Below are 13,097 nucleotides of genomic sequence, written 5' to 3' on the forward strand. Positions count from 1 at the left end.
AATGTCGGTTTTGTAAGGGGAAGAGTGGACGCCCTTTACTCCCCAGGCTCTGGGGTTTCAGATCTTACAGTTGGAACAGCCACTGTGCTTGCGATATAACCTGAAACAAAAGAAACCCCCAGATTATTTGAATGACTAGTGCATACATGCTCTTGAGTTGTAATATGCCCAGCTACACTTTTCAAGCCAAGAGAGAGCGTCTTATTTGAAAATTCCACAATATTATTTTCCTAACCCCTATTACATAGTACTTTATAGTATTCCAAGATTTCTAAAATATTAACCATTTACATGTCAATTCCAAAATCTTGTTTTATCAGCCTACCACCTACACTCAGTACTTTTGTTTTTCACTTGTTTTACTTAAGTAGTCTTGTTTAAAAAAAAAAAAAAAACTTTTGACACTTCGGTAGTTTGAAAACCAATATTACATGCTATAAATAGAATTATAAATTATATTTGTTTTTGGACATAAAAATCTAATTCAAATGAACAATATCATCAAGTTTTTAAGCCAAAAATAAACAATGAAATAAAAGCTTAAAGAAAAGATATTCAACTGAAAATGTTCATCTGTAAACAAAGTTCCTCAATGAGAGGAACTGGAAAAGTGTCGTATAGAGTTTTTTAATCTGTTATGTGGTTTAAGACCAAGATGAGTTCTACATGAACAATGCAGTTTTTTTCTGAGTTTTGATGATAGCCGGCACTAAGAACCCCAAGTCGCCGGAGTACAGAGTTGGAAAGGGGGAAAGATGCTTAACCACCTTCTCTGATAGATCGGACGCTCACTATTAATTCCTATCAAAATGATTTAGGTAACTTTGCGTCAACAAACTTTTATTTCAAGAAATCATATGAAGAGATCTCAAGAATTTATTTTTCTGATGTTATCAAAAAATTTATAAGCGTCTGCAAAATGATGGAAAATGGGTTCCTGAGGTACACGAGCAGTGAGCGCTACTTCTGCCACAGAACCATCCTGGGCCACGAACTCTGCTGGCCAGAAACCTTGTGGCTAAGTCAGAGCCTTAGGGAGTGTGAGCCCTGAGGGTACCTCCAGAGGTCCAATATGCTTTATCCTTTCTCCATCCCCATCCTTGCCTCCCTTCTGGTCATAGACGATGCTCTGGAAGCCTAAGCAACTTCCAACATGTTCTTCAATATCAACTCCCAGGCCACCACCATTACAAGAGGGTTCAAAGCTGCATTCTAATTAATATCTTATTTTAGTAGAGGAAATTAACTTTCAGTTCATACTTTGCTGGGATTGTAATCATAACATGCATTACTTCACTCAACTCAATATTTACTAAGCACCTATTATATACCAGGCATGGATCAAAAGACCGAGTATACAGCAACAAATAAGGTATATATTTTTGATCCCACTCTCCTTCTTTCTCCACCTTCACTTACAGTCAGGAATAGAAGAGAAGCATTGAAAAAATCAATTCTAAAGGAAATGTGTGCTGAGTATAGGGTGCTATAGTCACATATAGCAAGAGCCTAACTTAATCTTGAGAATGGGGAAGATCTCCTGGGAGGAGTGACCTCCAGGAGATCCCTGAAGAATGAGTAGGAATTTGCCTGGTCAAAAGGAGAGAGTGGCTCCTGAAGGAAAAGAGAGTGAAAGAAATCAGATTATTAAGGGTCGTACTAAAGATCCTTTAGGATCTGATCCTGCAGGCAACAGGAAGCCATTGAGAGCTAACTCTATGTCGAGTTCTGTCCTACACGTTCTATTTGTGCTATGAGATTTAATCCTGATGACCAAGAGGTAAATATTATTACTCCAACTTTTTAAAATGGAGAATAGAGAATTTACTAGGTCTAACTAGTGACTGTATAAAACACCATAATCTAAAATCCTAACTCTATATTTTCTAAATAACTTAATCACACAAGTCTCTTTAAAAAACATCTAGCAACTTCCTGTTAAAAAGTGATAAATGTTTTCAGTTTCACAGAGAGCTTATAATTTCTTTAATGAAAAGGGTAAGAAAATAGAGATATGTACATCCAAGTAGAAAAGAAATTCTCCTTCTATAATTGCAAAATACTCTTAGTTGACAATGACGGTAGTAGGACAATTTGTGCTTGATATTTTTCATCAGTTTTTAATGACCATTGTAATGGGCTGCTGGAAATTCTTCTTTCCCATGTTTCATGCACCCAGCAGGAAATACAGTTGAATCAGTCAGATTCACACAGTCCTCAAAACCTTTATGCGACACTTAAACCCTTGTAAAGGCTGCTTCAAAGCAAAGAGAAATAAATAACGCTAGTAACTACTCCTTACTCTCAAATAGGATTTCCTTTCAAAACTCGTTCACACATCTGTTATCACCATTTAGTCTCACAACCTCCTTTTCTGTCACCTAACCCCTTTAAGGATATTGTTAGCTCCATTCTATGGATGAGAGAATTAACACAAGACTGAAGTGATTTTCCCAAGTCAGGAAGCTATTGATGGATTTAAGAGAGACGCAGATCTCAGAATCGTAATCTCATGATCTTTCTGCTAGATCAGACTTTCTTAGTCTCAACACTATTGAAGTCTGGGTTGGATAAGTCCTTGTCCTGGGCTTTATAGAATGTTCAGCAGCATCTCTGGCCTCTACCCACTGGATGCTGGTAGCAGCCTCCTCCCCCAACCAAAAACATCTCCAGACATTGACAAATGTCCCTTGGAGGACAAAATCACATCCTAGTTGAGAATCACTACCCTAAATGATTCTGCTTGCACTGAAACCCTCTAAGAATGTATATTTCTACTGTTAGAGTTAGGCATATATTTTTTCATGGTGTCATTATTTGTATTATAGATGCATATTTTTATCAATCCACTTTTCTTTCCACATAAAAATTAATGATTGCAAAATTAATATATGTCTTTGAAGAAAATTTGGAAAGAGAAATCCATAAACGCCCCCTTAGAGATAGCCACAGTTAATATTTTGATGTATTTCATTTAAAAATTATGCATATTAGCTTTCATATTTTTAAATAAAATTAAGTATACTGAATAGAAAAATTTATAAGTAGCACTTTCTAAGCCCATTAAATATTTTTAAATAAGTTTAAAGACTGTCTAGCATCCTATCACATAAATATATTGCATATACAGGTATATTACACCTTACTTAAAAATTCTCCAAGTTTCATTATTGTAAATGTCTGTTGTGAACACAGTTTTACTGAAATCTTTGAGAATATCTCTGATTATTTCCTTAACGTAAATTCCGGAAGTCGAGTTACCAGGTTAAAGGGAATAAAGTGGTTTATTGTCATAGGGTCAAATGGAATTACACTCCCAGCAGAGAGAATAGAAGCACTTCTTTCCCCAAACCTATGACATTAAGTTGTTTGTTCTCACTTTTACCAAACTGATAGTTGAAATTTTCATTGTGTTATTATTTAATTTGTCTATGACAATAAAATTTCCATACATTTATCAGTCATTCTGTAAATTACCTGCACGAGTTCTTCATCCGTTTTTTCTGTTGCATTATTCATCTTTTTCCTTCAAGATTTGCAAAGACTCTTCAGAATTTAAAACTTTAGCTGTTGATCAAAAATGTAATTTTTTTCAAAGTTGATCATCTCTTTTAATTTTTGGCAATGTCATTTGATTTTCATTCCGGACATCAAATTCCAAAAAAAAATTCTGTTTTGAATTTCTATTGAGTTGTACCAAACCTAAAAATTGATTGTGGAGGAACTAGCATTGGTGTGATACTGAGCCTTCCCATCTATGAATATTTGTTCATTTCCTTCTTTTTTTTTTAATGTCCTTCAGTAAGATTGTCTCCTTCCTAAAGGGCCTACATATATCCTATTCCTAGCTTCATACTATTTTGTTATCATCTAACAGGTTTTATTTTTCATTGATCTTGGTAACTGGTTCTTTTTGCTATGTTCTCTCTCCTTTATTAGATTCTTTATTTCTAGAAGAACGTCTAGTCCTCTGCACGTAGTGGGTATTTTTATAATGTTGTTGACTTGTAGTTGTTCTTAATTTCTCAAGGCTTTTAAAGTTATGTTAGCAGTTGGTCTGTGGGCGATCTTTTAAGGAATTGTTCAAATTCATATTCTACTTTCCTTTTTGCATTATGCTGTAGGGTACTTCTGGGACATGGTACATATCACTCTGATAAAAAATGTATTAATGATAGGGCATATTGATACATTAAGAAATCTTCTACCAGGCAGTTTAATAAAATAAGCAACAAAATAGGGATCAGAAAACTGAGTTTTAGACATACGTACTAGTTTAGAAAGTAAGTTTTGTATTACCTCCTTATTACACTTATTTAAATACCAATGGGGGCTGGTCCGGTGCCACAGCAGTTAAGTTCGCACGTTCCGCTTCAATGGCCTGGGATTCACGGGTTCGGATCCCAGGTGCTGACCTATGCACCACCTGTCAAGTTATGATATGGCAGGTGTCCCGCATATAAAGTAGAGGGAGATGGGCGCGGATATTAGCTCAGGGCCAGTCTTCCTCGGCGAAAAGAGGAGGATTGGTGGCAGATGTTAGCTCAGGGCTAATCATCCTAAAAAAAAATAAACAAATACATTTTTTTTATTTTTAAAGATTTTATTTTTTCATTTTTCTCCCCAAGGCCCCCCGGTACATAGTTGTGTATTCTTCGTTGTGGGTTCTTCTAGTTGTGGCATGTGGGACGCTGCCTCAGCGTGGTCTGACGAGCAGTGCCATGTCCGCGCCCAGGATTCGAACTAACGAAACACTGGGCCTCCTGCAGCGGAGCGCACGAACTTAACCACTCGGCCACGGGGCCAGCCCCTAAACAAATACATTTTTAAAAGTAAATAAATAAATAATTAAAAAAATAAATACTGATGGATAAAATTGAAATACCAATTTATATAACAATATAGATTTGGTACGTCAAATTCAGAAGGTGTCAAAATATCAGTATTTACTCCTTCTTGGGGGGAAGATGGCAGACAAAAGCAGAATTATTTGAGGAACTTCATTTTGTTACTTACAATTTTGCCAAGTAGAGACCTTTTGAATAGTAGATGTGAATCTTTTCTAATTAGCACATTTGATGCTTTATGTAAAAGAGTGTGACTAAAGGGATTTAAAAAATTTGAAAGCAGTTTAGCCAGGCTAAGCGTTCCTTTTGCAATCTTAATACTCTGAAAATGCTTACTGTTGGAATCTTTTTATTTTTCATTTATAGTACAAAGATAAGGCAGCTTCCACTCATTACCACAGTACAGTTTCATGGTATTTATCGCCTCGACAAGCAGGTGCTTTAAATTACTAACAACCTGTGCAACCTTGAGTAAATCACCTAATCTCTCTGGACCTGTTTCCTCACACATTACAGGAGAAAGTTAGAATCAATGATTGCTAAGATCCCTTTTAACTCTCAAATTCTAAAAGTCTATAACTCAAAATTGAATGCTAAGGGCTATCTTTTAGCATACAATTTGTACTCTGCCATAAAAAATAGGTAAGCATTCATATAAATCAAACAGACTGCTTAAAATATGAAACAAGAGGTTAAAAATGTAAACTTGGGTTTTCACTTTGAGCCATGATTGAGTAGCTGGTATCAGACTATCCCTCTTACATTAAACTAGAACAAAAGTGGACAAATATTCAAGACATTGGAAAATAGGCAATGCAAGACTGTGATCCTTGAGAGTTGAGTAACTCACCAGGAGAGCTCCACAATCAATTGGGTCCTCTACTGAGGGGCAACTTCCTATCTGTGATATGCAGAGCTGGAATATAAATAAGCATGGTGGTCCCACTGAAAGGAGGCAGCAATCAGAGTTTGGAGCAGCTGGAGTGGCTGGAATGTGCAAGGCAGGACACCAGAGAGGAGAGAAATGGGTCCAGTGAGAGCTCCAGAAGTCTGTGTGGGGTTAATCTACAAGTCCTTGGCCAAGGGCACAGGGTGAAACTACTTGAGGGCCTATCATAGAACAACTCCCACTGGATTAAGAGAGACAGATACACTAGAAGTTGAGTAGTGCTGGGGAAGTTGAATGTCCTGCCCAGAGTGGAGAGATATCTTTAACACCATGTAATATCCTTTGGTATCCAGTGGAAACATCAGAAAAGCTGTACCATAGGAGTAAGTTCCATGCTCAAGAGTAAGTCTCACTTTAGATCTCCGCACCACAGGATAAAACCAAGTCCTGACAGGATCTACAGAGGAGAGAGTCCCGTCAATTAAAAGGGGCTTGGGAAACATCTTGGGCTTTCCAAAGATCAACCCTAACAAAGTATAAAACCAAGCTTGCACAATAGAAGATGATCAGCCAATGATTGAAGTTGCTACTAAAACAAAGATCATCACTTTTCAGAGGAAGACAACAAAATCTGGTATCATGTATAATGTCCAGAACACAATCAAAATTACTAGATATGCAAAGACAGAGGAAAATGTGACCCATAGTCAAGAAAATAAAATCAATAGAAATCAAATCTAACATGGTTCAGATGTTTGACTTAGCAGATAAATGTATTAAAATAGTTATTATAAATATGTTCAAAAACTTAAAAGAAAATATGTTCAGTTAAAGAGAATATGACCTTATAATCATCCCAATATTTTCAGAAAAAGCATTTGAAAAAATGTAACATCCTTTCATGACAAAAACTTATCAAACTAGGAATAAAAAGGAACTTTTTCAACCTGATAAAATTCCTCTCCAGAAAAAAAACACTAGAGATAACTTAATAATTAATGATGAGAGATTGAACAGTTTTTCCTAACATTAAGAAAAAGCAAAGAAAACCACTCTCACCACTTCTATTCAACATTGCACTGGCATCCTAGCCAGCACAATAAGGCAAGAGAAAGAAATAAAAGATACAGAAGATGCAAAACACTAAGCAAAACTGTCTTTATTTGCAGATGACATGATGTGTATGCAGAAAATCTCAAAGAATCTACCAAAAAGACTACTAGAACTAGTAAATTATTTCAAGGCCAATGTACAAAAATCAATTATGTCACTATATGCTAGCACCATCAATTTGAAAACAAAATTATCAAAATAACACCATAGATAACAGCATCAACAAACATAAAATACTTAGAAAAAAGTTCAACAAAAGACGCTTAAGAATTCTCCTCTGAAAAATGAAAAATACTGATGAGATAAATTTAAAGCAACCTAAATAAATGGCAATATATGATCTATTCATGGATTGGAAGATAAATATTAAGATGTCAATTCTCATACTGATCTACACTGTCAAAGCAATCTCAATCATAATCTCATCAGCCTTCTTTGTAGAAATTGACAAGCTGATTCTAAAATTCATACAAAAATGCTTACAACCTCAATTTACAAAACAATTTTTAAAAAACAATTGGAGGACTTATACTTCTTGACTTTAGGATTTATTATAAATTTACAGTGATCAAGACAGTGTAGTACAGGGATAAAAGTAAATAAATAGATCAACCAAACAGAATATAGAGCCCCAAATGGACCCACAATTATATAGTTAAATGATTTGACAAAGGCTTCAAAGCAGTTCAATGGGAAAATGGAAGACTTTTCAATAGAAGATGCTAGAATAAAGGTATATCTATGTAGAAAAAAGAAAGAAACTCAATCCCTACCTTGCATTGTATACAAAAATTGATAGATCATAGACCTAAATATAAAATCTAAACTTATAAGCTTCCAGAAGAAAACATAAGAGAATACGTCTGTGATTTGGTATCTGGTAAAACTTCTTTAGATTGAACACAAATAACAAATACAAAAGAAAAAAATTGATAAATTAAACTTCATTAAAAATTTTAAATCCTGCTTATTGAAAGATACTACTAAGGAAATAATAGGCAAGCCAAAAAACTAGGAGAAAATACTTGCAAAACATATCTCTGACAAAGTATTGGTACCCAGAGAATATAAAGAATTCACACAATTCAGTAACAAAAAGACAGCAACCTGGGGGCTGGCCCCGTAGCCAAGTGGTTAAGTCCGTGTGCTCTGCTTCGGCAGCCCAGGGTTCGGATCCTGGGCGCAGACATGGCACCACTCATCAGGCCATGCTGAGGCAGCGTCCCACATCCCACAACTAGAAGTACCCACAACTAAGATATACAACTATGAACTGGGGGGATTTGGGGAGAAATAAAGCAGGAAAAAAAAAAGAAGAAGAGATTGGCGACAGTTGTTAGCTCAGATGCCAATCTTTAAAAAGAAAAAAAAAGACAGAACCAAACTTTTAAAAAATAGTAAAAAACTTGAACAGATGCTTCACAAAGAGGAAAAACTTACAAAAAGGAGCTCAACAGCATTAATCACTAGGGAAATGTAAATGAAAAACACAATGTAATATCACTACATGGTCACTGAAACAGCTAAAATTAGAGATTGACAACACCAAATGTTGACAAGGATGTAGGGCAATCTCAAATTCCACACGTGGTTGGTGGGAGTGTAGAATGTTAAAACCACTTTGGAAAATGGGCCTGGTTGCTTCTCATATAACCAAACATACACCTATCCCAGAAAGTCTACTCCTGGGTATTTACTCAGGAGATATGAAAGCATATTCCACAAAAAGACTTGCACAAGAATGCTCTAGGGGTCAGCCCCATGGCAAAGTGGTTAAGTTTGCAAGCTCTGCTTTGGTGGCCCAAGGTTTTGCCAGTTCGGATCCTGGGCATGGACACAGCACCGCTCATCAAGCCATGCTGAGGTGGCATCCCACATAGCACAACCAGAAGGACCTACAACTAGAATATACAACTATGTACTGGGGTGCTCTGGGGAGAAGAAGATTAAAAAAAAAAAAGATTGGCAACAGATGTTAACTCAGGTGCCAATCTTTAAAAAATAATAGAAAAAGAATGCTTCTAGCTTTACTCATAGGACCAAAAATTGCAGGCTGCACGTTCTCCTCAGTAGGAGAACGGCTAAGCGAACTGTGGTAAACTCATGCAATGAAATACTACCAGCAGTTTAAAAAATATATGTGCCTCCAACATGGATGAATTCAAAAACATCACGCTGATTGAAAGAAATCTTCCTCAAAAGAATACATTTTGCATGACTGTATTTGTTTAAAGTTCTAAAATGGGCCAAACTAATCTATCATTTAAGAAACTCAGAATAGCAGTTGCCTCTGAGAGTGTGGGAGCAGGGACTGACTTGAAAGGGACATCAGAAAAGCCAAGTGTTATGCATCTATCAAAAGGTATCAAACAGTACACTTAAGGTTCGTACATTTCACTGTAGGTAGATTTTACTTAAAACAAAGAAAATATAAACAGTAATTGAATTCCAGTGAATGATACATGTGCTGAAGTGCTTGGGGTGAAGTATGCTGATGTCTGCAACTTAGAAATACACCAAAAAATCCAGTAAATAAGATAGATAGAAGAATAGATGGATATAAATGTGATAAAGAAAATATAGTAAAATGTTAATTATAGCTTCTAGGTGGTGAGTACATGACTATTTAATGTAGTTTTTTTTCAACTCTTCTTTCTGTTTAAAAATTTTCATATTAAAATGTGAAGTTAGGAGCGGGTCCAGAGGAGTGGTGATTAAGTTTGCATGCTCTGCTTCGGCAGCCTAGGGTTTGCAGGTTCGGATCCTGGATGAGGACCTACACGATGCTCATCAAGCCACGCTGGGGTGGTGTCCCACATGCGAAACAGAGCAAGGTTGGCACAGATGTTAGCTGAGCAACACTCCTCCTCAAGCAAAAGGAGGAAGATTGGCAACAGAAGTTAGCTCAGGGCCAATCTTCCTCACCAAAAAAAAAAAGTGAATTTAGCAAAGTTGTAGGACGCAGGTCAATATATAAAAATCTATTGTTATCTCTGTGTATAAGCAAAAAATAATTGGAAAATATTTTTATCATAGCATCAAAATCATAAAATGCTTAGGAATAAATTTAATGAAAGGCATGTCAATCTATGCACTGCAAAGTACAAAAATACTGATGACAGAATTTTTAAAAGGTTTAAATGAATGGAGAAATACATCATATTCATGAATGAGAAGACTTAGTATTTCTAAGATATCAATTCTCCACAATTTGGTTTGCAGACTCAATGAATTTCCAATCAAAAGTCTAGTAAGCATTTTTTAAAAATTGATAAGATGATCCGATGATTTAAATGGAAGTACACAGAACCTAAAATAGCCAAAGCTATTCGGAAAAAGGAAAACAAAGTTGGAAGAATTGCACTCCCGATTTCAAAATTTATTATAAATACTTATGCTAATCAAGGCAAATTGGTAATGGCATAAGCATAGACCAGTAGATTAACAGAACAGGAACCAAGAAATAGACCCACATATACATGCTCAGTTAATTTTTGGCAAAGGTGCCAAGATAATTCAATGAGTAAAGGATGATCTTTTCAACAAATGGTGATGATACAACTGGATGTTCATATTTTTAAAAATGAATCCTGATCCTTACATCATTGCATACACAAAATTTAACTTGAAATGGGTAATAGAAATATAAAAGCTAAACTATAAAATTTCTAGAACACTTCTAGGAAAAATATCTCCATGACTCTGTAGTAAGCCAAGATCTGTTCTTTGGACACAAAAAGGCATCAATTATTTTTTTAAGAATTGATAAGTTGGACTTCATCAAAATTTAAACTTGCTGCTCTTCAAAAGACATCATTAAGAAAATGGATAAAAAGGAAGCCACGCAATGGAAGAAAATATTTGCTATGCATATATTTGAAAAAGGACTTGTATCCAATATATATAAAGCATCTTATGATTCAATATTAAGAAGAAAATCAATTCAATTTAAAAAAGGCAAAAGAGTTGAACAAAGACCTCAAAAAATGATAAATGAATGGCCAATAAAAACATGAAAAGATCTACAACATCGTTGGACATTCAGGGAAATGCAAATTGAAGCCACTATGAGAGATGACATCGCACTCACTAGAATGGCTAGCCGCTTAAAGGCTGACCATACCAAATGTTGGTCAGAACTATCATACACTGCTGAGAACACAAAATGATAAGACCACTGTGGGAAAGAGTTTCATACAAAGTTAAACAGCAATTTACCACATGGCCCAGAAAAAAATCTGCCCACAATACCTGTCCACAAATGTGTAGTAGTTCTGTCCTTAATAACCAAACACCAGAAACAACCCATAGGTCCTTCAGCAGGTGAATGGGATAAGCAAACTGTGATCCATTCATACAATAGAATACCAGTCAGCAATTAAAAAGAACGAACTGATGATATGCTCAACAACGTGGGAGAATCTCAATAACGTTATGCTGAGAAGAATAAGCCAGAATCCAAGAGTACTAGCAGATTACATGCAGTTATAGAACCAACCCAACTCATCTATGGTGATAGATTATATTGATGGCTTCACATGGGGTGTCGGGAGGGGGATTGACCTCAAAGGAGCGAAAGGGAATTTTCTGGGATGATTTATTGAGTTAGCGGTTACATTAATATATATATTTGTCAAAACTTAGACTGTGCAGTTACAATGTGTGTGTCTTACTGTATATAAATAACACCTTTAAAAAGTTGGTTAAAGAATAAATATGAAGAATTTAAAAATAGTAACAGCAACTAAGACTAATTTTTGGGGACAATTTTTCTTGGTAATATTTAGGGAGACATTCATGGTTTTAAATCCATTTTTCAAATGTGTTTGGATTGTACCAGGTAAAGCTTAAAAGCCTATTAATGCTAAAGTCACATCTTAACCTCTTCCACACATTAAAACTGTCAATCAAATTTTATTACATGAATGAAGTACTTTACCTTAAATCTGTCAAGATAATTGCTGAGATTAAGTTAAATGGAAAGAAAAATAGAAGTAAAATGTGGAAAGTTATTTTTAAATTAAGAGCAGTTTCTATAAGGAATTATAAAGCAGGATGGTGATATGATATATTGGTTTTTCGGTAGTATCTTTCCATCTTGGCCAATGTTAGAGAGGGCTGACTTTCACAAACATACTCAAGAAACCAAATGCATCAGTTGTGGTGCCTTCGGCTACAAGGAACAGGAAACCCTGACTCAACTGACATTTATTATCTCATATAACGAGAAGTTCTCCAGGCAGAGTTCATTCCGTGGCTCAACAGTATCATCTTTCCACTCTGCATTTGTGCCCCCGGCAGCAGCCCTCCAAGCTCCGAGAGTGTATGTGTGGAACCACGACCACATCCAGGGAAAAAGACACCATATCTTTCTGCTTGTCTCTTTTAAATCATCAAATAATCTTTCCTAGCGCCCTTCTTACATTTCTCTAGTCAGAATTTCATCACATATCCACACCTATATAATTTATTAGCAAGTGGAATAAAACCACCAGGATGGACCTAAACCAGCTCTTGTTAGCAGATGGCCAAGGGGAGAAGAGTGGAGATCTGAGAGAGGTTGGTTCTCTTGGGAGGAAAAAGGGGACAGGAGGGAAGGGCAGCTGAGTAGACAGTCAAAAGTGAGTGCAACACTGGGCAAAAAGGAAAAGAAATTCTGTTCCTAAGTTCTATTAAATTTTCTTTTAGCTTGATGCAAATACCTCTCTCTGGGGATTTTTGTTCCCAGTAAAGGAAAATCACCTTGAAAAGCACCAGCAACCGAAGCCAGTCTCCGAAATCCTTCACCCCCCTTAAGGGGCCCAAGAACATTTGCTGACTTTTTAGTACAGAGGAAATTAAAGCACTTCTCACTCCTTACATGCTATTTACTGCTCTTGCATCACTAAACCATATTTATTTCTTGGTTTGTAGCACAGAGATTGTAGAGTAAGTGCCAGGCAGCAAATAACTTCCCTACCGCTGAAATTGGTAGTGATTTTGCTCTCAGTGGAGCATATTACACGACCCTTCAATGCTGGTAAGTAGCCATGGGCACTCTCTCCTTCTAAGTGCCATGATGTGTAGGATGGGTGAGTGGTAGTTGTTTCTACACACAGTCAACAACTTTACATGGTAGCATAAGATACTAAACTTTGCAGTATTTTCTCTATGTAATACATGCTACTGGCCAATGTCCAAATAGTCTTTGTCTACTAGAATGTTTGTGCTGCCTTTAACTTATTTCTTTTCCATGAACCAACGTCTCC

Source organism: Equus asinus, chromosome 7 (assembly GCF_041296235.1).
Source record: "Equus asinus isolate D_3611 breed Donkey chromosome 7, EquAss-T2T_v2, whole genome shotgun sequence".
Lineage (NCBI taxonomy): Eukaryota > Metazoa > Chordata > Mammalia > Perissodactyla > Equidae > Equus > Equus asinus.